Source organism: Scyliorhinus torazame, chromosome 1, assembly GCF_047496885.1.
Source record: "Scyliorhinus torazame isolate Kashiwa2021f chromosome 1, sScyTor2.1, whole genome shotgun sequence".
Classification (NCBI taxonomy): Eukaryota; Metazoa; Chordata; class Chondrichthyes; order Carcharhiniformes; family Scyliorhinidae; genus Scyliorhinus; species Scyliorhinus torazame.
This window is the reverse complement of record NC_092707.1, coordinates 348,243,442-348,270,409: the sequence shown is the minus strand read 5'-3', so window position 1 is coordinate 348,270,409 and position 26,968 is coordinate 348,243,442. Positions and strand designations below refer to the sequence as shown.

The following is a 26,968-nucleotide window of genomic DNA, read 5'->3' as shown; positions in this document are numbered from 1 at the left end:
CAAACCGGTTTGACAATTGCAAAGTCTGAGTCTCCTCCACTACTGCCTGTTCTGTCCCTTTAGCTGCCTCAGTCACGGGCACATCCTCTTGTCCCTCACCGCTGACCAAAACAGAAAACAGACCCTATTTTAAGAGGAGTGACCATCTTCTGGAACAAAGTGTCCAGGTAATTTTCCTCCTTCCTTCACTTGCATAGTGTCCGAAGTTTAGCTTCCAGCTTAATAAACCTGATCCAGAATTCCTCCAGCTGCTTACACTTTCTGCAGGCGTGTCTGTCATGGATTGCCCTGAAGTCCAGAAGCTCCACCATACCACAGCTGCAATACAACACCTATACTGCCAATGTAATTTATGTTATTGAATTAACTTAATTTCGTTATTCACTTAATTAACTTAGAATAATTCCTATGTATACCACATCTCTTTCCCCCATGCATAAAAATTTACATTTCAGCATGTGTGGCTCTGTAAAGCAAACAGTGTGCCAGCCTCCTCAGACTCTTGAGTGCCACTGACAAGTCCAGGCATTTACCTGGTACAAAGCAAACTCCAAATATCAGAGGAAGTCACAGCACCCCAGTCTACGGGCAGGTGTTAACCTTCCAGATGGGAGTGAAAGTGCACTGTGTACTGCTTCATTCACACTGTACTGGTGCCAAATGTATGCCAAAAACATGAGAGCAGCATAGGTTAATGACCCCCACACTCACCCACTAATTGGTGTTGAGCAAAACCAACCTGACTTACATTAAATCATATGAAGCTGAAGGAGATTACATTTCCTAAATAGAAACAAGCAGGAATTTCCATTAGTTTCTATCAGAAATCTCCTCTTGCATTTTATGGTTGCTTTGAATTTTTGATTTTCATTTTCTTCTGTTGAAACGCTCTTTTGCTTTACTTTATCAGATATTATATGAAATGACGGGGTAGGCAGCAACTAAACCAGCCTCCTTTAAAGATGGAAAATTCATTCTGATAAGCATCTTACCACCCATGTTAAACAGTGCAGTGTTTGTGTTTGCACAATTTGTTTATCGCTGGGATTTGGACTATGTTGGCAAGCTTTGCAGACTTTGGTATCAGATTCCTGTGGTCTCTCCAGGATTCAATTAAGGCAAGATCTGCAAACGCGTTCCCGAGGAAACCTAACTAGGCAGCAGTTGCTTATCAAACTCCAAATATGTCTCAATCATTTTGATTGAGTGCATGTTGGGCTGGGGTTGACAGCGCAGTTTCACACACAGGTCAAGATTTCACTTCTAGTTTTTCATTTGCCTAGCCACTAAAGGATGCCCGTCAAGATCTTGCGGTCAGTCTGTTTGGCTTGCTGCAGCCCCCTTGCACCCCACCCTGCATGACATGCCAACACAAGCCAACACGCTTACCGCCCTCCGGGTGCCACGCACACAAAGGCCACCAGCTGCAGACTCCCTGTGCTGCCCGTGTCCGAGTGTCTCGCACCGTGCATTATCTGTCCCCCGGGAGAAGGCTGCCCATAACCGCATGGAGAGAGGAAAGACCAGAGGGGCCCCTCTGGACCTGAGGCCCCTCACCCTCGTGGAGAAGAGGGCACTGGACCTTGTCGGCGGGATGGGAGAGCGGGCAGTTGCAGAAGCGAAGGTCAGCATGGGACAACCAAGTGAACATGAATGCGATGCGATATCCTACGGCACATGAGTCACCTCTCTTCCGACACCACCCCCACCCACGATCTAGCCATGCGCCTTGTCTTGTGCCTTTCAGGGTCACCACCAGACAATGAGGTGACCGGATGGTGTCGCCTACTCCCAGCCACAACCCCGCGGCTCACTTGGTGCCGAGGCGGGACCATCCGGGTCCCATGCCCCCCGCCGCAACCCTGCATCACCCCAGAGCGCATGTCCGACTTCTCATTACTGCTGTCACTGGCACCCTCCACTATTTCGCCATTTTATTGAAGAGGCTGCTGGGGCACTATCTAGTGCGCACCAAACATATCCAGCGGTACATCAGGTGGAGGTAGGAACCCCCAAGTGGGCAGACGGTCAGACAGGTCTGGCGCTTCTGGAAAGAGAGGTCCGATCGATGTGGGACATGCAGGTGCAGAGCCAGGGACTACATGAGGGGGTGTCAGCAACCATCCAGTGCTTGCAGGAGCAGGGGACGGTGCTGACTATGTGCCACCCAGGCCAACACCACATGGTTAGCATCCATGGTGGAAACCAGGGCGGCACGGTAGCGCAGTGGTTAGTACTGATGCTTCACAGCACCAGGGACCCAGGTTTGATTCCTGGCTTGGGTCACTGTCTGTGTGGAGTCTGTGTGAAGTTCTCCCCGTGTCTGCGTGGGCTTCCTCCGGGTGCTCCGGTTTCCTCCCACAGTCCAAAGATGTGGAGGTTAGGTGGATTTGTCACGCTAAATTGCCCTGTAGTGTTTAAAAGTTAGGTGGGATTACAGGGATAGGGTGGAGCAGTGGGCATAGGTCGGATGCTCTTTCAAGACCCGATGGGCCGAATGGCCTCCTTCTGCACTGAAACTTCTATGACCAACCTTGGGTGCGAAGGTCTCGGTCATGGGTTAAGATGCCCAAGGCCTGGGGCACAATGTGCGGGCAGTGGCTGAGGCCGAGGACAGGGCAGCCAGGTCACAGGCAGCCATGTACCAGGGCCACCTGGACATGGCTGTGATGCTCCAGAGCGTGGCCCAATCGCAATCGGTCATGGCTACGGGCGTCGAGAGCATTGGCCTGGCACTGGCAGACCTGAGCCATTTCCAGTGCCAGAGGGACCTGCCATGGTTAAAGAGGGACGTGGCACAGCCTCAGGGGGATGTGGCACAGTCCCTGTGCTCCAAGGCCGCAAGCTTGGAGACCCTGGTCGAGACGCGAGCGGGTCTCCATGACTGGCAGCACCAGGTGACAAAGAAGCCCCCTGAGTTCACACCGGCCACACACCCCATCTTAGCGAGTGGCCCGGGGGCCTTCGGGCACCCCAAGGGAGGAGGAGGTGATGGGACCTGTGCCGGGGACACATGTGGGGGGGACGCCGGAACACCGGAACACATCTGAATCCCCCCCACCTGTCCCTGGTGCATCCGATGCGCAAAGGGCAGGGCAGGGTGGCACCACACCACGTATGACACCCGGAGGAATGCTGGGCTCCTCCGAGCCCGGACACTCCAGAGGCGATCCAGGTCACAGGGCGGGTTATGCAGCAGGCCACCACCATTTCACCACCACCTGGGGGAACAATCTAGAAGGACACGTAGGGTTAGAAAGTTAGACATCAGTTAAGTTGCCGCAGGTGTAGCTCATAGGACAGCTTTGCGGCCTAGGGCACAGTAACAGTACATAGCACTGTCAGCAACAAACACATGTTCTCTGACGTTCCAACCTGCTTCGCCGCTCTGTCCGCAGTGTGTGCAGGATGGGTGTGGTGGGGGGGGGGGAGATGTGGGAGGCCGGTGATGTTGAGTGCGGGTGTTGGAGGATGGCACGGGCCAAGGCCCCCAGGGCATTCAGGGGTACACCCAGTGGCCACCCTCGGAGGCAGCAGGGGCTTGGGCCAGAGATGCGGCGGCGCCGTGTGGTAGGGCCAGAACGGTGCGTGACCGATCACCACTCGCCACCCCACCCCCCTCCCCCCACACTCCGCCCTCGCCCCGGACCCCAGCCCAGCTCCACTCTTCCCAGAAGGACCCGTGTGATGACATGGTTAGCACGCATGCAGGGGTCATCTGGGTAGATGGTGGAATGTGGTACCAGGCCGGGAGTCAGATGTTGCCGAGCACCAGAGCTCATCGCGGAGTGGGTCGTCATCATCCTCCACCCCATGGACCAGAGCAGCTGATGCTACCGACCGAGGGCCAACACCTTGTGGTGCAGCTGGTGGGTGGGAAGCTTGGAGGGCGGGGATGGGAGGGCTGGGTTGGGGGGGATGGGGTGCAGGGGGGGTTGGTATCCATGGGTGTGGGGGGGGGTTGTTGGGGTCGGAAGGGATGTTTGAGTTGGTGATCAGGCCCCCTAGTCGGCGAACCTGGAGGCAATTAGATTGTCCACAGCCCGGGCAACCTGGTGGGCTCAGTCCATGCCATAGGTAATGTATTGTGCCACATGGGCATACAGGGCATCCATTACGGTGCAGATATGCACTTGTGCACAGAGGTCTGGTAGGTCCCAGACAGGTCCCCACTCGGCGCCAGAATGGACTCCGTGGCAAAAAGGTTCAGGGCAGCCGTCACCTTGACGGTCATCGGGGTGGGCACCCTCCCCCATTCCCCCGCGGCTCCAGATGCGCTACGATCTGGCAAAAATGTCTCATGGTCTCCCTGCTCAGCCGCATTCGGCAGCGATACACCCGGTCCGGCAGGTCCTCGTACGGCAGGCGCTGCCAGTATACACAAGGCCTGATGCGACACCTGCTTCCCATCCAGCAGAGGGCAGTAGAGCGGAGATGCTGATTGGCTGTTGCGGGGAAAATTTGCATCAGTGCATTGCGGTCACCGTATCTTGAAGGTGGTTTGTGGAGGAACTGTTGTCAAGTGACAGTTAATGTGCGGGAAGTGTGTCCAGCTGCATCTCCTGTTAGACCGCATGACGGCTCTGGTGCTGCGGATGGACTCACGTTGGAACATCCACGATGCTGAGGAAGTTGTGGATAGCACGTTCAGTGAGTTGGTCACACCGCAGATTAGGATTGGTGAGGGAGACAGGGAATGGGTGATCAAAAGGCAGAGAAAGAGCAGGAAGGCAGTGCAGGTGTCCCCTCGGTCATCTCCCTCCAAAACAGGTATACTGTTTTGGACACTGTTGGGGGAGATGACTCACCAGGGGAAGGCAGAGTAGCCAGGCCCATGGTACCATGGCTGGCTCTGCTGCACAGAAGGGCGGGAAAAAGACTGGCAGAGCTATAGTCATAGGGGGTTCAATTGTAAGGGGAGTAGACAGGCGTTTCTGTGGTCAAAAACGAGACTCCCGAATGGTATGTTGCCTCCCGGGTGCACGGGTCAGGGATGTCTCAGATCGGCTGCAGGACATACTGAAGGGGGAGGGTGAACAGCCAGTTGTCATGGTGCATATAGGCACCAACGATGTAGGTAAAAAATGGGATGAGGTCCTACAATCAGAATTTAGGGAGTTAAGAGATAAGTTTAAAAAGTAGGACCTCAAAGGTAGTAATCTCAGGATTGCGACCAGTGCCACGAGACAGTCAGAGTAGAAATTCAAGAATAGTCAGAATGAATACGTGGCTTGAGAGATGGTGCAGGAGGGAGGGGTTCAGATTTTTGGGACATTGAAACCGGTTCTGGGGGCGGTGGGACCATTACAAATCAGACGGTCTACACCTGGGCAGGACTGGAACCAATGTCCTAGGGAGTGCTTTTGCTAACACTTTTGGGGAGGTTTTAAACTAATGTGGCAGGGGATGGGAACCAGATTAGAAAGTTAGAGGTCAGTAAAGAGGCAGCAACTAAAGCCAGTAAGGTACTAGATAATAAACTCAATGTGACTAAGGGGAAGAGTAGACAGGGAAGAGATGATGAACGCAAAGGGACAGGTGGTCTGAGTTGCATTTGTTTTAATGCGAGAAGTGTAGCAGGTAAGGCAGATGAATTTAGGGCTTGGATTAGTACCTGGGAATATGATGTTATTGGTATTACTGAGACTTGGTTGAGGGAAGGGCATGACTGGCAACTAAATATCCCAGGGTATAGATGCTTCAGAAGGGATAGAGAGGGAGGTAAAAGGGGTGGAGGAGTTGCATTACTGGTCAGAGATGATATCACAGCTGTGATTAAGGACGGCACGGTGGAGGATTCGAGCACGGAGGCAATATGGGTAGAGCTAAGAAATAGGAAGGGTGCAGTAACATTGTTGGGACTTTACTACAGGCATCCCAAAAGCGAGTGTGAAGTAGAGGTACAAATATGTAGACAGATTATATAGTGTGGTCGTGATGGGAGATTTTAACTTCCCCAACATTGAATGGGACTCATGTAGTGTTGGAGGTGTAGATGGAGCAGAATTTGTAAGGAGCATCCAGGAGAGTTTTTTAGCGCAGTATGTAAATAGTCCAACTCGGGAAGGGGCCATACTGGACATTTTATTGGGGAATGATCCCGGCCAGGTGGTTGAAGTTTCAGTCATGATTACTTTGGGACTAGCGATCACAATTCCGTAAGTTTTAGAATACTCATGGACAAAGACGAGAGTGGTCCTAAAGGAAGAGTGCTAAATTGGGGAAAGGCCAAGTATAACAAAATTTGGCAGGAGCTAGGGAATGTGGATTGGGACCAGCTGTTTAAGGGTAAATCCACATTTGAAATATGGGAGTCTTTGAAGGAAAGGTTGATTAGAGTGCAGGACAGACATGTCCCTGTGAAAATGAGGGATAGAAATGGCAAGATTAGGGAACCATGGATGACGGGTGGAATTGTGAGACTAGCTAAAATGAAAAAGGAAGCATACATAAGATCTAGGCGACTTAAAACTGATGAAGTTTTGGAGGAATATCAGGAAAGTAGGACAAATCTCAAACGCGCAATAAAGAGGGCTAAAAGGGGTCATGAAATATCTTTGGCTAACAGGGTTGAGGAAAATCCCAAAGCCTTTTATTCGTATATAAGGATCAAGAGGGTAACGAGAGAACGGATTGGCCCACTCAAAGACAAAAGAGGGAATTTATGCGTGGAGTCAGAGGAAATGGGTGAGATTCTTAATGAGCACTTTGCATCGGTATTCACCAAGGAGAGGGACAAGACGGATGTTGAGGCTAGGGATGGATGTTTAAATACTCTAGGTCAAGTCGGCATAAGGAAGGAGGAAGTATTGGATATTCTAAAAGGCATTAAGGTGGACAAGTCCCCAGGTCCGGATGGGATCTATCCCAGGTTACTGAGGGAAGCGATGGACAAAATAGCTGGAGCCTTAAGAGATATCTTTGCAGAATCCTTGAGCACGGGTGAGGTCCTGGAGACTGGAGAATTGCTAATGTTGTTCCTTTGTTTAAGAAGGGTAGCAGGGATAATCCTGGGAATTATAGACCTGTGAGTTTGACGTCAGTGGTAGGCAAACTGTTGGAGAAGATACTGAGGGATAGGATCTATTCACATTTGGAAGAAAATAGACTTATCAGTGATAGGCAGCATGGTTTTGTGCGGGGAAGGTCATGTCTTACAAACCTAATAGAATTCTTTGAGGAAGTGACAAAGTTAATTGATGAGGGAAGGGCTGTAGATGTCATATACATGGACTTCAGTAAGGCGTTTGATAAAGTTTCCCATGGCAGGTTGATGGAAAAAGTGAAGTCGTATGGGGTTCAGGGTGTACTAGCTAGATGGATAAAGAACTGGCTGGGCAACAGGAGACAGAGAGTAGTGGTGGAAGGGAGTGTCTCAAAATGGAGAAAGGTGACTAGTGGTGTTCTACAGGGATCTGTGCTCGGACCACTGTTATTTGTGATATACATAAACGAAGGTATAGGTGGTCTGATTAGCAAGTTTGCAGATGATACTAAGATTGGTGGAGTTGCAGATAGTGAGGAGGACTGTCAGAGAATATAGCAAAATATAGATAGATTGGAGAGTTGGGCAGAGAAATGGCAGATGGAGTTCAATCCAGGCAAATGCGAGGTGATGCATTTTGGAAGGTTTAATTCAAGAGCGGACTATACGGTCAATAGAAGAGTCCTGGGGAAAATTGATGTACAGAGAGATCTGGGAGTTCAGGTCCATTGTACCCTGAAGGTGGCAACGCAGGTCGATAGAGTGGTCAAGAAGGCATACAGCATGCTTGCCTTCATCGGACGAGGTATTGAGTACAAGAGTCGGCAGGTCATGTTACAGTTGTATAGGACTTCGGTTAGGCCACATCTGGAAGACTGCGTGCAGTTCTGGTCGCCACATTACCAGAAGGATGTGGATGCTTTAGAGAGGGTGCAGAGGAGGTTCACCAGGATGTTGCCTGGTATGGAGGGTGCTAGCTATGAAGAAAGGTTGAGTAGATTAGGATTGTTTTCGTTGGAAAGATGGAGGTTGAGGGGGGACCTGATTGAGGTCTACAAAATTATGAGAGGTATGGACAGGGTGGATTGCAACAAGCTTTTTCCAAGAGTGGGGGTGTCAATTACAAGGGTCACGATTTCAAGGTGAGAGTGGGAAAGTTTAAGGGAGATGTACGTGGAAGGTTTTTTACGCAGAGGGTGGTGGGTGCCTGAAACGCTTTGCCAGCGGTGGTGGTAGAGGCGGGCACGATAGCATCATTCAAGATGCATCTAGACAGATATATGAACGGGCGGGGAACAGAGGGAAGTAGATCTTTGGAAAATAGGCGACAGATTTAGATAAAGGATCTGGTTCAGCGCAGGCTGGGAGGGCCGAAGGGCCTGTTCCTGTGCTGTAATTTTCTTTGTTCTTTGTTATCTCCTCCTCGGCCTGTTGGGCACCAATTTGGATCAAATGGCCCAAATTGGATCACTTCCAGTTTGTAATTTGCCGATGCACACCACCAAACAGAGTGGGAATCAATAATGAAGGGAAACCATTTAAAATGTAGCGGTCTTGAAATTTCTGAAAAATAAATAATTCACATAATGGAGCTTATAAATTGCACAACTTCAATCAGAGGCTGGAGTTACTGGAGAGAATTGAAAGTGAAAATTGTCTTAGGGCGGGAAGGTGGCGCAATGATTAGCACTGCTGCCGAGGACCCAGGTTTGATCCTGGCCCCGGGTCACTGCCCGTGTGGAGTTTGCACATTCTCCCCGTGTCTGTGTGCAGAGTAGGTGGATTGGCCACGCTAAATTGCCCCTTAATTGGGGAAAAAAAATTGGGTACTCCAAATTTATTTTAAAAAAGAAATTTGCTGTCTTGCTGCTTATCCCTCTCTTTAGAATCGTCAGGATGACTGATAACTGAAGAATTACTCACCTCAGTTGTGGTTAATGGAGTGCAATGTGTTTAAATACCATTCCTTATTGGTTTTTGAGACAACTATAATAGATGGAAGATGACTAGATTGAACACTATAGGCACGATTCAACCATTGCGTTGCGCTTGGCGTGAATCTGGGCTCAAGGGGTAAATAGCGGGAAAGGCCAAAATTGAGATTCATGCCGGCACTAACCAGATTGCAGTTCACCCAGCCCGCTCCCGATGGCAAGTTCCAGACCTCGCCCAAAATTGGCGAGCATATCATTAACCCTCATTGGCGAGATAGAAGTCAAATGCAGCGGCCTCCCGGGAATTACCAACTCGTCAGAGAGAAATCACGCGGAGGTTGTTCTTTTTAAAATCGTTAAGCTGGCGTGATGGCTGCTGAGGGGAAGTGAGGAGGTGAGTAGCCATTTCCATTTTGCGGCATGCAGCTCAAGGGCACAAGAGTTGCTGCCCTTGAGGGGTTGAAGCATTCCAGGTTGGGGGTCGCCCTGGGCTTTGGGGGGAAGGCGGGGGGGGGGGGGGGGGTGGTGAGGGGTTTTTCATCTGTGAGGCCTTCAAGCCATCTTTAAATATTGTGCAGACTGCATCCTGTCTCTCCCACCAAACCCTTCCAGGACAGAGCCTTGCTGTGCCTTCAATGCTGAAAGTCCATTTCACTCCCTCTGACTGTGCCCACCCTCGAGCTTCACAGCTGAAGACTATTGCTAGTAGTGTCCTTGTTAGTTGTGAGAGCACTTCACAGCCACAGTTTGTATTTGCTGCTGCTCCTACTGGTGGATGCAAATGCCTGGAGACTGCTGTTGCTATTTCCTTCCTTTTTTGTAGCCGGGCCAAAGGACATTTTTCTCTGAGATACCTGGGTCTTGGAACACTGGATTCAGGGAGATGTATGAGTCCAGAAGGCAATCTGGTTTGAAGTAAGAAGATGCTGTGGGACCTGGTGCACGACATTGATCCAAATGGGCCACTTGATGACGCCATTGAAGAAATGCTTTCACAGATTGCTGATGCTTTTGTTGCTGGTGTGGTGAATGCTGCATGGAACTGACACATCCCCGTGGGTTAAACACGCAGGATGTCAAGGATGTTCAACTGCACCTTGACTGCCAGTGGAATACATGGATGCCAGGATTTGGTTCCGGTGAGATTGGGCCATGTGGGAGGACCTGCACAGCTGCGGCTCCTGGATGGAAAATGGCACTGATACGTGGAACAAGGAACAAATTGATGGACAGATAATTTCTCCGACAAAGCTTTGGACATCATAACACATTCTCAGGCTTATCCTCCATTTCTGTTGAGGAACCCGTGAGGGGTGATACCGTGTGTTTGTTTTTCCTGACGTGACCAAGGTGAGTGTGCAGAACAAGGTTTGCCAACCCAACTGGCTTGCTGGATGGCACTCTGAGAGAAGGTGGGACTGTCATGGTGAGGGTCCCAGGATAGAAGCTGATTGCCGGTCTCTCTCCTTCTCTATTTCCTTACAGATATCAAATGGACCGTGGCGTCGGTCCCACAGCGTTTGCCCTCCCGTTGCAGGTGGCAGCCCAGGCGGGCAGATGTCGGAGAAGGCAGCAGCGACAACGCAGGCTGTGCAAGGGGCCGCCACACACTGGCCGCCTATCAGGCTGAGGGGGAACCCAGAGGGGGCGGCCAGCGACGGCCCAAGGTGCAGAGGTGTCGTTGGTCTTTTGATGGCATGGCAGCATGTGCCACAGTGAGCCAGTGCGGCATCTGTGCCACATTCTCGCAGACTTGGCACCCTGTGGAAGAGGAGGAGGACACCCGTTCCCAATGGCCAAAGCCATGAAGGTCACTGTAGCCCTCAACATTTAGGCCATGGGTTCATTCCAGGGCTCGAGTGCGGGCCTCTGCGGCATTTCTCAATCTACTGCCCACAGGTGCATCCGTGAGGTCATGGATGCTGGACATCAGACTTTATCACCTTTAACCTGCACCAGGCCCACCAAGATACCTGGGCTGCAGGATTCCCCGCCATCAACAGTTCCAGGGGGCAGTCGATGGCATTCATGTCACCTTGTGCACTCCAGGGCATCAGGGAGTGCCCTTTATTAACAGGAAGGGGTTCCTCTCCCTGAATGTTCATATTGTGTGCGACCACCGCCTCCGTATCATGCATGTGTGTGCCCGCTACCCAGGGAACGTTCATGAAAGCTACATCTTGGGACACTCCGAGATCCCCGGCATCTTCGCGGACCACACCAGGATGACGGGTAGGCTCTTGGGGACAAGGGATACCAGCTGAGTTCCCGGTGTGGAGGCCTGAGACCGATGTGGAGACCCATTATAATGAGACCCATGTCACCTATGCTGTCACTGAGCAGACTGCTGAAAATGCGGTTTCAATGTCTGGACTGCTCTGGTAGTACCCTGCAGTACACCCCCCCAGAAGGTCGCCCGCCCTCCACAACCTGGCATAGCAACAGGGCAACTGCTGGAGGAGGAGGAGGAGGAGGAGGGACATGTAGCCTCGTCTGAGGAGGAGGAGGCGGACCAGGAGGAGTTGGAGGACGAACCCGGGAAGAAGCAGGATAGAGGGGCCGGAGGATGGAGAATGGGTTGTGGCGAGGTCCGAACCACCTAGAGGACCATGCTGTGGAGATGCCGGCATTGGACTTGGGTGGGCACAGTAAGAAGTCTTACAACACCAGGTTAAAGTCCAACAGGTTTATTTAAAATCACTAGCTTTTGGAGCACAGCTCCTTCCTCAGGAGAATGAAGTGGTGGGTTCCAGAAACACATATATAGACAAAGTCAATGATGCAAGACGATACTTTGAATGCGAGTCTTTGCAGGTAATTAAGTCTTTACAGGTCCAGGCGGAGCAACTGGAGAGAGGGGTAACCCCAGGTTAAAGAGGTGTGCATTGTCTCAAGCCAGGACAGCTGGTAGGATTTCGCAAGCCCAGGCCAGATGGTGGGGGGTGAATGTAAAGCGACATGAATCCCAGGTCCCGGTTGAGGCCGCACTCATGTGTGCGGAACTTGGCTATCAGCTTCTGCTCAGCGATTCTTCATTGTTGCACATCCTGTAGGCCGCCTAGGAGAACGCTTAGCCAAAGATCAGAGGCTGAATGCCCTTGACTGCTGAAGTGTTCCCCGACTGGAAGGGAACATTCCTGCTTGGCAATTGTCGTGCGATGTCCATTCATCCGTTATCAAAGCGTCTGCATGGTCTTGCCAATGTAACACACCACGCGCGGGACATCCTTTCCGGCAGCGTATGAGGAAGCCTACGTTGGCCAAGTCACACGAGTATGTACCACGTACCTGGTGGCTGGTGTTCTCACGTGTAATGGTGGTACCCATGTTGATGATCCGGCACGTCTTGCAGAGGTTGCCATGGCAGGGTTGTGTGGTGTCGTGGTCGCTGTTCTGAAGGCTGGGTAGTCTGCTGCAAACTCTAACGGACCATTGTTTGCAGCAAACTACCCAACCTTCAGGAGACCGGGCCTCTGGAGCTCACTCCAGTCACCCCTCCATAAAATGGAGTCCCCTAGGGCCCTATGGGCACCGTCAGAGAGGAGGGACGCTGGACACCAACCATCGGCAATGGGTTTCATGATTATCGTTCATCAACTTTGAATTCAAGATTTTTATTGAATTCTAATTTCACCATCTGCTGTGATGGAATTCGAACCCAGGATCCCAGATCATTACCCTGGCTCCCTGGCCTACTAGTCCAGTAACAATACCAGTACACCACCTCCTCCCCTTATGGCCCAATCACTCAGGAGCATTGCTGAGGCCATCAACACCAAGGTGCAGGCAATGGGGACCGCCATGCTAAATTGCTGCTGAATTGGAAAAAAAAGAATTGGGTACTGTAAAAAAATGTTTAAGTTGGGTCTATAGCAGGTGGCATGTGTGGGCACTGCACCTGGACATGAAGGGGTTGTGCTGGTGGGTGCCAAGGGGTTCTGAGGAACAAGCCCGAAGATCGGATGTGGGGAGAGTGCGAGTTGTCAGCCAACAATCTATGGGAGTGGGGGTTTGGGAATTTGAGGGATGGCAGGTGGAACTAATGCCAGGAGAGAGGTGGTAACTTACCCTTGCAGCTCGGTGGAGGTTGTTGGTCTTCTTCCGACACTGGATGCCGGTCCTCCTGGTCATGCTGCCCGCACTGACGGCCACTGCCACTGCCTCCCAGGTGGCATTGATGAATCTGCTGTTCATCTTCAGACCCCCTCGGGGAATCAGGATGCCCCACCTCTCATTCACAGCATCAAATAGCCTGGCCAGGTCGACATCCCCAATGCGAGGAGCAGGTTTGCGTGCTGCCATGATTGTGTGTTGATGGAGAGTGTGTGGTGAGGGGGCGTTTAAAAACAGCTCCCGTTAGGAGCGAGAAGCTGAGGCGCAAGTCAGGCGAATTAGGCGGCGAGGCAGCCAGTAATAACGAGAAGCTTATGGGGGTTCATTTATGGCACTAAGTGCCATTGAATACGGCCCATGATCTCGCCAACGTGGTCATCAAGAAACACCCTGCCAAACATGCCCAATATGACACTGAGAAATGTTTCTGTTGAATCGCACCCTGTATTCTCGACTGTGGGCGCGATCCAATGGCCATATTGCACCCGAAAAGCAGCTCACCGTGGCGATTAAAGCCTGGGAAACCGCGCTCCTGGGCTCTATCTGACTCGCAACGCCTCGCGAGATCCAACACGATCTTACAAGACGTTGCGATGTAAATCCTGCCCATTGTATGCTGGATCACCTTTTGGCAAACCTGCATGTTAAGAATGGGTTAGCTAGTCTCACTTTAATGTGCTGATTCCCGAGGTACCTGAGACTTTGGGATTCATCCCCTTCGCCTCGTAGACCTCGGGTGGGCACCATTCATCACTGGTCCCCACAGGCGGGACCTGACGGAACGGCACTTGTGGGGGCCTCCCAGCTGTATGCCCTTTGGGTAGGGTGGTGCCCTGGCACTGATTGTCCGGGCTGGGGGGGGGGGGGGGGGGATATCGCATTGGGGAGCCCTTCAGTGTACAACAAGGGGCTATGTGCAGTCTCAGCTGCGTTCCCCACTGAGGCCCCTTATGTAACGTGAGTCGCATTGTGCCGGGAAACAGGCAGCTCAATGCGCTCGCTGTGGGACTTTATTCCAATTTAGTTGAATCGAGCCCTGCTGCTCTGTTGTTTGGATGGACTTTTCCAGAAAGTATTAAATTAAATGATATTTAAGCATATCTAGGAAAGAATGTTATGCCCTATACCCTGGCAGGTTTGGAGTGGGGGGGTGGGGGGGTGGTTCGCATTTCGTAAGGTATAAGGTCCCCACCTGCCACCTTCCCTCTGCCATTCCACTTAAATCTGGGGCGCGAAGACTCATGGACAACATACCCACAGCTACCAGACCCCCTCAACGACACCCCCTCGAACTGATCTGTTCCCTGTAGGAACACTATTCACGATGCCCTATGCTGCTCTTGCTCATGTATTGCTTGTTTGGCCCCTTGTTCCGCACTGTAACCAATCACTGTTTGTCGATGTACCATTTGTCAATGTACTCTGTTGATTATTCTTTTTGTCTACTATGTACGTACTGTGTACATTCCCTTAGTCGCAGAAAAATACTTTTCACTGTACTTCGGTACATGTGACAATAAATCAAATCAAATCAAATACCCGCCTAGTCACCAATTGAGGCCCACTTACTCGCTTAAGTGCCTCATCCTCATTTCACTGGTATTAGCCCTCCTGCAGGCAGAGGGCTTGCCATGTGTGGAATACAACAAGCAAACCTTGGCATGTTTGCTTGTAGTCACTTAGAGTTGGGGTGGGGGGAGGGGCCATTGAAAGGCAGTCAGTGCCTGATTGAGGAACCCAGCATCAGGGAGGATGGTTGGCTGGCTGAAAGCCACCCCCCTGGCCTTGCAGCCGACCCCCTCTCCCACAACTCCTTTCCTGCAACTCCCTGCCCACCATCATTCATCTCTGCCTGGGTCCCTGTTCAATCTGAGGCCTCAGGTGGGTGCCATACTAGCAGAAGCCACTGCAGGTGGGACTTCCGTCCAAGTGGTCCTTGATCCAGGAGGAATGGTTGAACACTTGCCTGTCAAGGTCCTGAGTGGCACAAAGATGTGGCGGGTCTTCACGAAAAGCAGGGGTCTCACCGGCTATCTAGCCAATGGCCGAGATCCCCTTCACCTCTGTAAGATTCTGCCCGATCATGTTATCAGATAAATAAGTTTAATTTTGCAAACACAATTGTAACAGTTGAAAATGAGTGATTTTATGAATTTTCAGTAAATTAAGCCAATAACTTTTTAAAAATAAATTTAAAGTATCCAATTATTTTATTTTTTTCCAATTAAGGGGCAATTTAGAGTGGCCAATCCACATAACCTGCACATCTTTGGGTTGTGGGGGTGAAACCCATGTAGACACGGGGAGAATGTGCAAACTCCACACGGACAGTGATCTCGGGCCGGGGTTCGAATCTGGGTCCTCAGCGCTGCAGTCCCAGTGCTAACCACTGCGCCACACGCCACCCCTAAATTAAACCAATAACTTAAGCATAAGAATGAAACGAAACCAAGAATGACAAATGAATTAGAAGCAGACTATTATAGATATCAATTGATCCATTGTTCCTGTGCTAGGGCTCTGGAAGAGCTATCTGTTTAATCTCATTCTCTGCCCTTTCCCGCATACCATTTTAAGTCTTCCTTTTGCAAATATGTATCAGATTGGGAAACTGAAGGTCAAATGATTTTGGGTTTTCAAACCACAAAGAGGTTGCTCCTAAACACTCAAATACGTTATCTATATTAAACTACCTCCCTCCTCCCCGTCCACTGCTGGTTAGAAGTGGAAAAAGTAGTCACGGTTCCTGATCTTGATCATCCTTCAGTTTCTCTGTGAACATAAACAATGCAAGAGTGTTCCTTGGATGAGGACTGGAGTGGCTGTATCCCTGTGGTCAGTTACTTTATTGCAGGGGGTTGTCACAGCAAAGTCCTATTTGCACCTCCCATAGACACATATGTATTTCCCAGTAAGAGCTACTAGATCATGGCTAGCAGTGGGTGACTTTCACCTTCATGATCCATAGGTCCTGAGTCTAACTATCAACAGTGGCTCAATGGTAGCAATCGTGCCTGTGAACCAGGAGGCTGTAGGTCCAAAGGCACAATATCCGGACTGACACCACTGTGGAATACTGAGGGAATGCTGTATTATCAGAGATGCTGAGCAGGATTCTCCATTTGAGAGACTTATCACCCCTGGAGCGTCTGGTTCGCGCTGGCGAGGCGCCCAGAAGGGATTACTTCTTCCTTGCCATGCATGAATTTGTATTTGCCCGTTTGTTTTGCCCAACACGAGATTCTCCGCCACATCAGGAACTCCACGAAAGGCAGCAGCGAGTCCCAGCCAACACTGTCTTTCAAATAGGATATTAAACCAAGAACCAGACTACCTTCTGAGGTGGATGTCACAGCACTATTCCAAGAGGGAGTTCCCTGCTATGCCAATTGATACTTATCCTTAAAACAACATCAAGAAAACAAATTGATTGCCCATTATCACATTCCTCTTGAGACTTTGCATTATGAAACTTGGCTGCCATTTTGGCCCAAATCTTCCATTCAGGATCCGAATGCTTGTTTCTGACCCTGAACAAGTTAAAGAAAAATACACACTTACTTCCTCTGATTTTTCAGGACAAAACGGCGTTAAAAAACCTCAGGGGGAGCAGCAGAGAGAATTTACACTGAAATTGCATCCCCTTTTACAGCACTAGTTGCCATATTCTGGTCAATCGAGTTTAAATGTCCCAAAGTGTCTTTTGAATAGGTATAGAAAGGAGGTAAGTGAGGAGATAGGGTGGGTGAGGAGGTAGAGTAGGCAAGGTAAGGGCCTGCATTGAGTAAAGTAAGTGGGTAAGGGGATAGAGTGAGTAAGGTAAATGAGTAGGGTGGACGAAGTGGGGTCAGGTCAGGTTGGGCAGTCTGGGAGTTGGGGCTAGTCAGGTCGGCTCAGGGGAGGGGAGTTTGGGGGGGGCATGGGGGGGGGGGTGTCAGTGGAGTCAGGTGGTCAGGAGGGCGCAAGGGGTGTTGGGGGGGTCAGTCAGGCGGTGGGAGCTAGTCAGGTTAGGTCAGAGGGAGTCAGGGATTTGTTAGCCGGGCATTGAGTGGTGTGGACTGGTGAGGCCGGGTTAGGGGATCTTGAGGGGTAGTGAAGGGATTGAGTGGGAGTCGGGGGGGGGGGTCAGTTTTGTAGTTACCCAGGTGTTAGGTTAGAATTTTTCTGTCTCTGATTTCCTGGGTAACTATCCAGGTAAGTAAGCCAAAATTGTTCAAAATCCTCCAACACTAACTCAGAGTCGCAGACCTTTTTCAGAGGGTCTGGGGGAACAGAGGAATTGCCCATCAGAAGTTCAAATTTCCCAGGCAATTCACACGGAGGCATAGCATCTGGACATCGAAGGGGTCCCGGAGTGCATCTTGGGGTTTGTCCCTGATGTGTTGGGTGCTCTGGATCTGCAGAACACATACAGGCCACCAACACTTAAAATAGTGCAACACTATTTTATTAAGTTAGAAACTGTTGAGCATACTTTCACTGTGGGTTAGCACGATGTTAGATTAAACTAAAGACCTATGCCTGTCCTAACCAGTCTATGCACTCAGCACATGGTGAAGATCTGTGCTGTAAGCTGTAAGCTCTGTCCTTCTAGGAGGCTGCATCCCGAATGAGTGGGAACTTTGATGCCCTCTGTCTTTATAGTGAGTGTGCTCTAAATGGTGATTGACTGCGATGTTGTGTGTGTTGATTGGTCTTGCTGTGTGTCCATCAGTGTGTGTGTCTGCACCATGATATTCTAGTGTATATTATGACAGTCCCGTCTCCAACGATCTGGGGAATGGTATGTCTTGGTTTGTAAGTGTTTTGGGATGAATGAGAGTGGGTGGGTGTGGGCCAGGGTTTGAGAGATCATTGCGGGGGGGGGGGGGGGAAATTTCACCTTTTTAGGACCCTTCAACAAGCCCAGGGATCAGTTAAGGCTAGAATGCCCGCCTACCACCAACCCACGAAGGGAACCCTGGCATGCTTGGTGATGCTTCTCCCAGTTAAATGCCAGTGATGAGGGATGAGGCCCATTAATTGCCCACATAAGGGCCTCAATTGGCCCACTGGTGGGGGGGCTGCCCGATGGTATAATTCCGGAGGTGATGGAGGCAGGTAGGTGTCGGCAATCCGCATGCTGGGTTTAACATGCCCTCCCTGAATTCAAACCTGCTGGCAGGGGAGCATTATATCCAGCCGTAGATCTCGATCCTATCCTAACAACGTATTCAGCTATCAAAGAACATGGGCGGGATTCTCCGTTCCTGAGACTAAGTGCTGACGCCGGGGCAGGATTTGTGGACTTCTGTGACCCATACATTTAACTAAATTTTTAATATTCCATAGAATCCCTGCAGCACGGAAGGAGGCCATTTGGCCCATCAGGTCTGCACCGACCCTCTGAAAGAGCACTCTATCTAGGCCCAATCCCCTGACCTACCGCCGTAGTCCCTATGCATTGATCATGGCCTGACCACCTAACCTGCACATCTTTGGACTGTGTGAGGAAACCGGAGCACCCGGAGGAAACCCACGCAGGCACAGGGAGGAAGTGCAAACTCCACACCTCTCGCAGAAATCGAACTCGAGTCCCTGGCACTGGGAGGCAGCAATGCTAACCACTCTGCCACCGTGCCGCAAACTTCATTCTGATGGCTGTTGTCACCAGTTTTGTACAGCAGAAGGACAAAAATTTAGATTTCTTTGATTCTGCCACAGGAACGTTTTGCTTTAAAATGTGATCCATATCAGTGCCGATTTTCAGAATCTTCCCATTGAGCTTATCGATGGCTCGCTCATGGTCTGTAAGGGCACCATTTCATCCTCGCTTGTTCAGCGACTTGCTTGGCGTGGTAAGCAGCAGCAGATTTTCCAAGACACTTGCAGCAGCCAGTGAAGAAAATGTTCCTTTGTGTGAGTTAACATGTAAATACTTGAGCCTGTTTTTGTTGGACCAAAAGGAAACAAGATCATCAGAGCGAAGACATATAAAGATGTTAATCGCATGACAGCAATCTTCACTGCTGCTCAGTGTACCGCACTTGAGTTTTGTTTGCGTATGTGCTTATCTGCACTGAGTGCCGAACTTCTGCAAGCTCCCAGAGATGTGGCTGGCCTCCAGGGGATTAACTGTCAAGGTAGCCAACTAGAAACTGCACAAATGCCAGCAGCAGCGCTCCAGGCTTGCTCGCCAAGGGTGAATTTGTGTTGGACCCGGCATAGCTTGAATGTAGCATTTTTTATTCGTTCATGGGATGTGGGCATCGCCGGCTGGGCCAGCATTTATTGCCCATCCCTAAAAACATTTTTAAGAGTCAACCACATTGCTGTGGGTCTGGAGTCACATGTAGCCCAGACCAGGTAAGGTCAATTTTCTTTCCTAATAGACATTTGTGACCAGATGTGTTTTCACGACAATCGGCAATGGTTTCATGGTCACCTTCAGACTTTTAATTCCAGATTTTTATTGAGTTCAAATTTTACCATCTGCCGTGGGGGGATTCGAACCCACGTCCCAAGAGCATTACGCTGGGCCTCTGGATTACTAGTCCAGTGACAATACCACTACACCACTGCTTCCCCGATTTAATTTAAAAAAATAAATTTCGAGTACCCAATTAATTTTCTTTCCATTAAGGGGCAATTTAGCGTGGCCAATCCACCTAACCTGCACATCTTTGGGTTGTGGGGGTGAAACCCACGTAAACACTGGGAGAATGAGCAAACTCCACACGGACAGTGACCCAGAGCCAGGATCGTACCTGGGACCTCGGCGCCGTGAGGTCGCAGTGCTAACCCACTGTGCCATCGTGCTGCCCACCTCCCCTATTTCTGATGGCTATACAGTAAAGGTGCCACGGGTGGAATTATCTTTGGATCGCATTGGCATTGAGGATATAAGAGGGTAGATTTTCCTGTTTTTCCACTTGGTGTTATTGGTCACCTATAGTGCACAGAATATTGGTACTAACGACATACGACTAACGAGGGCAAATCAACATCTGACATGTGGGAGGCTTTCAAGTGGCAGTTGAAAGGAATACAGGACCGGCATGTTCCTGTGAGGAAGAAAGATAAATACAGCAATTTTCGGGAACCTTGGATGACGAGTGATATTGTAGGCCTCGTCAAAAAGAAAAAGGAGGCATTTGTCAGGGCTAAAAGGCTGGGAACAGACGAAGCCTGCGTGGAATATAAGGAAAGTAGGAAGGAACTTAAGCAAGGAGTCAGGAGGGCCAGAAGGGGTCACGAAAAGTCATTGGCAAATAGGGTTAAGGAAAATCCCAAGGCTTTTTACACGTACATAAAAAGCAAGAGGGTAGCCAGGGAAAGGGTTGGCCCACTGAAGGATAGGCAAGGGAATCTATGTGTGGAGTCAGAGGAAATGGGCGAGGTACTAAATGAATACTTTGCATCAGTATTCACCAAAGAGAAGGAATTGGTAGTTGTTGAGTCTGGAGAAGGGTGTGTAGATAGCCTGGGTTACATTGTGATCCAAAAAGACGAGGTGTTGGGTGTCTTAAAAAATATTAAGGTAGATAAGTCCCCAGGGCCTGATGGGATCTACCCCAGAATACTGAAGGAGGCTGGAGAGGAAATTGCTGAGGCCTTGACAGAAATCTTTGGATCCTCGCTGTCTTCAGGGGATGTCCCAGAGGACTGGAGAATAGCCAATGTTGTTCCTCTGTTTAAGAAGGGTAGCAAGGATAATCCCGGGAACTACAGGCCGGTGAGCCTTACTTCAGTGGTAGGGAAATTACTGGAGAGAATTCTTCGAGACAGGATCTACTCCCATTTGGAAGCAAATGGACGTATTAGTGAGAGGCAGCACGGTTTTGTGAAGGGGCGGTCGTGTCTCACTAACTTGATAGAGTTTTTCGAGGAGGTCACTAAGATGATTGATGCAGGTAGGGCAGTAGATGTTGTCTATATGGACTTCAGTAAGGCCTTTGACAAGGTCCCTCATGGTAGACTAGTACAAAAGGTGAAGTCACACGGGATCAGGGGTGAGCTGGCAAGGTGGATACAGAACTGGCTAGGCCATAGAAGGCAGAGAGTAGCAATGGAGGGATGCTTTTCTAATTGGAGGGCTGTGACCAGTGGTGTTCCACAGGGATCAGTGCTGGGACCTTTGCTCTTTGTAGTATATATAAATGATTTGGAGGAAAATGTAACTGGTCTGATTAGTAAGTTTGCAGACGACACAAAGGTTGGTGGAATTGCGGATAGCGATGAGGACTGTCGGAGGATACAGCAGGATTTAGATTGTCTGGAGACTTGGGCGGAGAGATGGCAGATGGAGTTTAATCCGGACAAATGTGAGGTAATGCATTTTGGAAGGTCTAATGCAGGTAGGGAATATACAGTGAATGGTAGAACCCTCAAGAGTATTGAAAGTCAAAGAGATCTAGGAGTACAGGTCCACAGGTCATTGAAAGGGGCAACACAGGTGGAGAAGGTAGTCAAGAAGGCATACGGCATGCTTGCCTTCATTGGCCGGGGCATTGAGTATAAGAATTGGCAAGTCATGTTGCAGCTGTATAGAACCTTAGTTAGGCCACACTTGGAGTATAGTGTTCAATTCTGGTCGCCACACTACCAGAAGGATGTGGAGGCTTTAGAGAGGGTGCAGAAGAGATTTACCAGAATGTTGCCTGGTATGGAGGGCATTAGCTATGAGGAACGATTGAATAAACTTGGTTTGTTCTCACTGGAACGAAGGAGGTTGAGGGGAGACCTGATAGAGGTATATAAAATTATGAGGGGCATAGACAGAGTGGATAGTCAGAGGCTTTTCCCCAGGGTAGAGGGGTCAATTACTAGGGGGCATAGGTTTAAGTTGAGAGGGGCAAGGTTTAGAGTAGATGTACGAGGCAAGTTTTTTACGCAGAGGGTAGTGGGTGCCTGGAACTCGCTACCGGAGGAGGTAGTGGAAGCAGGGACGATAGGGACATTTAAGGGGCATCTTGACAAATATATGGATAGGATGGGAATAGAAGGATACGGACCCAGGAAGTGTAGAAGATTGTAGTTTAGTCGGGCAGCATGGTCGGCATGGGCTTGGAGGGGCGAAGGGCCTGTTCCTGTGCTGTACATTTCTTTGTTCTTTGTTCTTTGTAATAAAATCAGCCAAGGAGGATTGCCCATGGCAGAGGCTACTGACTTTCCGTCCATTTGAAATAATGGATGGAAAATCCGATTGGTGTCTGTAATGTGTGTGCGTTGCACCCTACCCATGTTTTCCTCTATTATTCCACATAGACAATCCTTTACATTAAAGCTCAATGACAGAAGTGTCTGACCTCTTTGAGAACTGGAACACAAGTTCTAAAAACTGGTCCTTTATTGATGGGGTTCATCCATTTTTAATATTTTTAACTATAATGTGACTCTCAGCTGAACTCAGTTGGACAATCCCACCTTTGATTCAAACCCACTGACAGGTGGTACGATGGCACAGTGTTAGCGCTGCTGCCTCACAGTCCCAGGGACCCGGGTTCAATTCCGGTCTCGGGTGACTGTCTGTGTGGAGTTTGCACTTTCTCTCCATGTCTGCGTGGGTTTCCTCCGGGTGCTCCGGTTTCCTCCCACAGTCCAAAGATGTGCAGGGTAGGTGTATTGGCCATGATAAATTGCCCCACAGTATCCAAAGGCTAGGTGGGGTTACGGGGATGGGACAGGGGAGCGGGCCTGAGTGGGGTGCTCTTTCAGAGGGCTGGTGCAGATTCGATGGGCCGAATGGCCTCCTTCAGCACTGTAGATATTCTATGATTCCACATCTGATTACACCATTTACACTAAAATAAGAATTAGTCAATGTAGGAGGGGGCCAGGCAGTGCCATAAGTTAAAACTGTGTACGTTCACTTCTTAAACCTCAATTCGACCTAGTCTGGGCTGGTGGCATAAAGGTCTTTTCGCTCTGTCAGCTGCCCTAAGTGAAGGGAGCTGATGACAATCTCAACCTGTACGGCACAAAACTCGCCACTAACTGGCACCAAATTACCAGTCTCATCAACTGGGGCCATGAGGAGAAGAAAATAAAAAAATATTTTTCAATGATATTGTGCAGCCATTGGTAATTTACCGAAGTTGAATGGAACATCATTGCCGTATTGGGAACATAGGAACAGGAGCAGGCCATTCAGCCCCTCAAACCTGCTCCACCATTCAATGCGATCATGGATGATCGGACACTTCAATGCCTTTTACACATACTATCCCCATAACCCTTTACATTATTGTTAATCAGACTGGGGGTCAGTTAGCTCAGTTGGCTGGATGGCTGGTTGGTGATGTGGAGCGGCACTAATAGCATGGGTCCAATTCCAGTACCAGCTGAGGTTATTCACGAAGGCCCCACCTTCTCAACCTTGCACCTTGCCCGAGGTGTGGTGACCCTCAGGTTAAATCACCACCAGTCAGCTCTCAAACAGGAGAGCAGCCTATGGTCCTCTGGGACTGTGACAACATTTACAACGTTAATCAGAAATCTAGCAATCTCTATAATGAGTTGAGAACTTGACGTTGACCCTGACAGTGTTTGATGCGGGCACTAGAACGGGTATATTCTTCTCTCAGGCATTCTTCATTATGCAGTAAGTCAAACAATCAGAAACAGAAGTTCTATTCTCTCAGGATTCCTGAATATCCAGCATGGATACAGGTCATTCACTTCTCCCAGTCTATGCTGGTGTTTATTGTCCCCTTGATCCTCATCCCATCTTTTCACATTCAGGACTGGATTTTCACTGAGTTAGGATCACTTGGCAGTCCGTTAAAAATGGTGGAGGTGGCCCAATTCTGGAATCCCTGACCCCATTCCCAAGGTTTCCAATTTTCAGGAGTAACTTTAAAGAGTACTGGCCAGTTTGGGCCATAAACCCACATCTTGCACTCCCAACCTAGCTGGCTCCATTGCAAAAATAGGTATGTCCTCGACCTCTACAATTGTCATGGGGTTGGGTCAGATTTTCACAGAGTTACAGTTTACGGCTTCTCAGAGGAGTCACAGACTATAGCCTGCATGTGGAAACATTAGAAATCTAAGTGCAAAAGATCATCCACACGTGCCTCATGCCAAGGTACCCATCTGGCCATGACCGCAAATAGCTGTGATTGCCCCACAGGGCCCTAATACCAAGGTATGGCATCCAAAGAACCTGTATGACACCTCATGTCCTGATGCCAAGGTATTCACCCCCACCTACCTCCTGTGGCTCCTCGTGCCACACACCCCCATGCCAATGTATGCCCCACCCATCCCTTTGGCCCCTCATGCCCCCATGTTGGGGCAGCACGGTAGCATAGTGGATAGCACAATTGCTTCACAGCTCCAGGGTCCCAGGTTCGATTCCTGGCTTGGGTCACTGTCTGTGCGGAGTCTGCACGTCCTCTCCGTGTGTGCGTGGGTTTCCTCCGGGTGCTCCGGTTTCCTCCCACAGTCCAAAGATGTGCAGGTTAGGTGGATTGGCCATGTTAAATTGTCCTTGGTGTCCAAAATTGCCCTTAGTGTTGGGTGTGGTTACTGGGTTAAGGGGTTATGGGGATAGGGTGGAGGTGTGGGCTTCGGTAGGGTGCTCTTTCCAAGAGTTGGTGCAGACTCGATGGGCCGAATGGCCTCCTTCTGCACTGTAAATTCTATGATACTATGATGTCAATGTATGCCCCACCCACCCCTCTGGTCCCTCATGCCCCCATGCCAAGCTATGACACTTTCTCTCCGCATCTGTGTGAGTTTCCTTTGGGTGTTCTGGTTTCCTCCCGCAGTCCGAAGATGTGCAGGTTAGGTGCAATGGACATTCTAAAAAATTAACCCTTAGTGTACAAAGATGTGCAGGCTAGGTGGGGTTGTGGGGATAGAGCGGGAGAGTGAGCCTAAGTGGGGTCTCTTTCAGAGGGTTAGTGCTGACTCGATGGGCCGAATGGCCTCCTTCTTCAATGTAGGAATTCTATAATTCTAAATCTACCATCATAATGCTTTATTCCCTTCTCCCTCAAATGTTTGTCGAGCTTCCCCTTAAATGCATCCATACCATTTGCTTCAACCGTCTTCTATGGTAGTGGGTTCCACATTCTCAACACTCTGTATTCCCTACTGAATTCCTTTGTGATTAACTTGTACTGATGATCTCTAATTATGCTCATCGTCATAAGAAGAAAGATTGTCCTTCCATTCTTTTTTAAGAAAAAAGAGACCGAGCTTGTCAATCCTTTCCTCCTAATAAATCTTTTCTGCATCTCTCCACGGCCTCTGTAGAACATAGAACATGGAGAGACCAGAACTGCGCTCAAATGTGGTCTACCCAAGGTAAACAAGCTTGACATAACATCCTGAATTCTAGCCGTCAAGAAATAAAGCCTAGTGTTTGGTTTACCTTTTTTATGGTTTGCTAATTTGTGGTGCCACCTTTAGTGCTTGATGTATTTGTACTCCGAAATTCCCATGTTTCTCTAACCACCTAGATATGTATCTTCCAAGTAATAAATGCCCTACCAAAATGTACTACCTCTCATTTATCTGTGTTGAATGTTATTTGTCAGTTATTGGCCTATTCTGTCCATCTGTAATTTGGTGCAGTCCTCCTCAGTATTGACTACCTCAACAATTTGGTTTCATCTATAAATTTAGAAATTGTCAACAGAATCTAACGCCGTCCCGCCATGGTGATTTTGGTGGGCAGGCAGGGCGGGGGGGGGGGGGGGAATTAGACAGTTGGGAGGGTGGAGGCCTCACTGCCCCCCCCGCCTCCACCCCGGTTTATTCTATGTGGGGAAGGCCTGTCACATCCATGTGTCATGTGAGAGTACCTTTAAGAAATGGATGTTTATCAAATAGTTGTAGTGGATGTACCTTTAAGTAATGGGTGTTTATCAAATAGCTGCAGTGATGTCAGTGTGTGGGTGGAGCTGAGCTGTGACTCTGCTTTTACTTTCGCTTTGAGCAAAAAAGCTGGTGTGTGTCTGTGTGTTTTAGTTTTGTTTTCACAGTTGAAGAAGCTGCAGTCACTGCAAGAAGGAGCAGTGATCTCTCTCTGCAATCTAAAGACTGTCTCCAGATCATTTGAGGATTTCAACGTAATACCTGTTTCTGTAGAGAATTTAAACCTGCTGTATTTCTGTAAAAAGGGTCTTTTGGACTTATGGATGTTGTTAGGAAAGTTATGAAGGGTTACTTATAGAATATTGTATCTGTGGGGATTATTGGTGTTGATAGTTGTTAAGATGTTTACTGTGGGTTTATAAAGTGTTAACTGGATTCATAAATAAACATGGTTCTGTTTTAAAAGTACTTTAGATCTCTGTTGCATCACACCTACAAAGTAGGCCCTTGTGCCCCCAATAACCACAATCTAAAGGGGCTGGTTTAGCTCTCTGGGCTAAATCGCTGGCTTTTAAAGCAGACCAAGGCAGGCCAGCAGCACGGTTCAATTCCCGTACCACCCTCCCCGAACAGGCGCCGGAATGTGGCGATTAGGGGCTTTTCACAGTAACTTCATTGAAGCCTACTCGTGACAATAAGCGATTTTCATTTCATTTCATTTCAGATGAATGGAAGCACAGTTAACTTACCTCAACTTTGGGCAGCACGGTAGCACAAGTGATTAGCACTGTGGCTTCACAGCGCCAGGGTCCCAGGTTCGATTCCCCGCTGGGTCACTGTCTGTGCGGAGTTTGCACGTTCTCCCCGTGTCTGCGTGGGTTTCCTCTGGGTGCTCCGGTTTCCTCCCACAGTCCAAAGACGTGCAGGTTAGGTGGATTGGCCATGATAAATTACCCGTAGTGTCCATAAGGGTTGGGAGGGGTTATTGGGTTGCGGGGATAAGGTGAAAGTGAGGGATTAATGTGGGTCGGTGCAGACTCGATGGGCCGAATGGCCTCCTTCTGCACTGTATGTTCTATGTAATTCTATGTAATTCTATTAAAAGTCAAGTGATCTCCATGATATACTT

At 49.5% G+C, this 26,968-nt stretch overlaps 1 long non-coding RNA gene across 1 annotated transcript in view; it reads left to right on the top strand.

The window, feature by feature from the left end:
- LOC140425866 (uncharacterized) overlaps positions 1-25,526 on the top strand; it is a 192,919-nt gene extending 167,393 nt beyond the window's left edge. Inside the window, exon 3 of the long non-coding RNA XR_011948045.1 lies at positions 25,276-25,526. This is a non-coding gene — a long non-coding RNA (uncharacterized lncRNA). The remainder of the gene's footprint in view (positions 1-25,275) is intronic.
- The last annotated feature ends 1,442 nt before the right edge of the window (positions 25,527-26,968 follow it).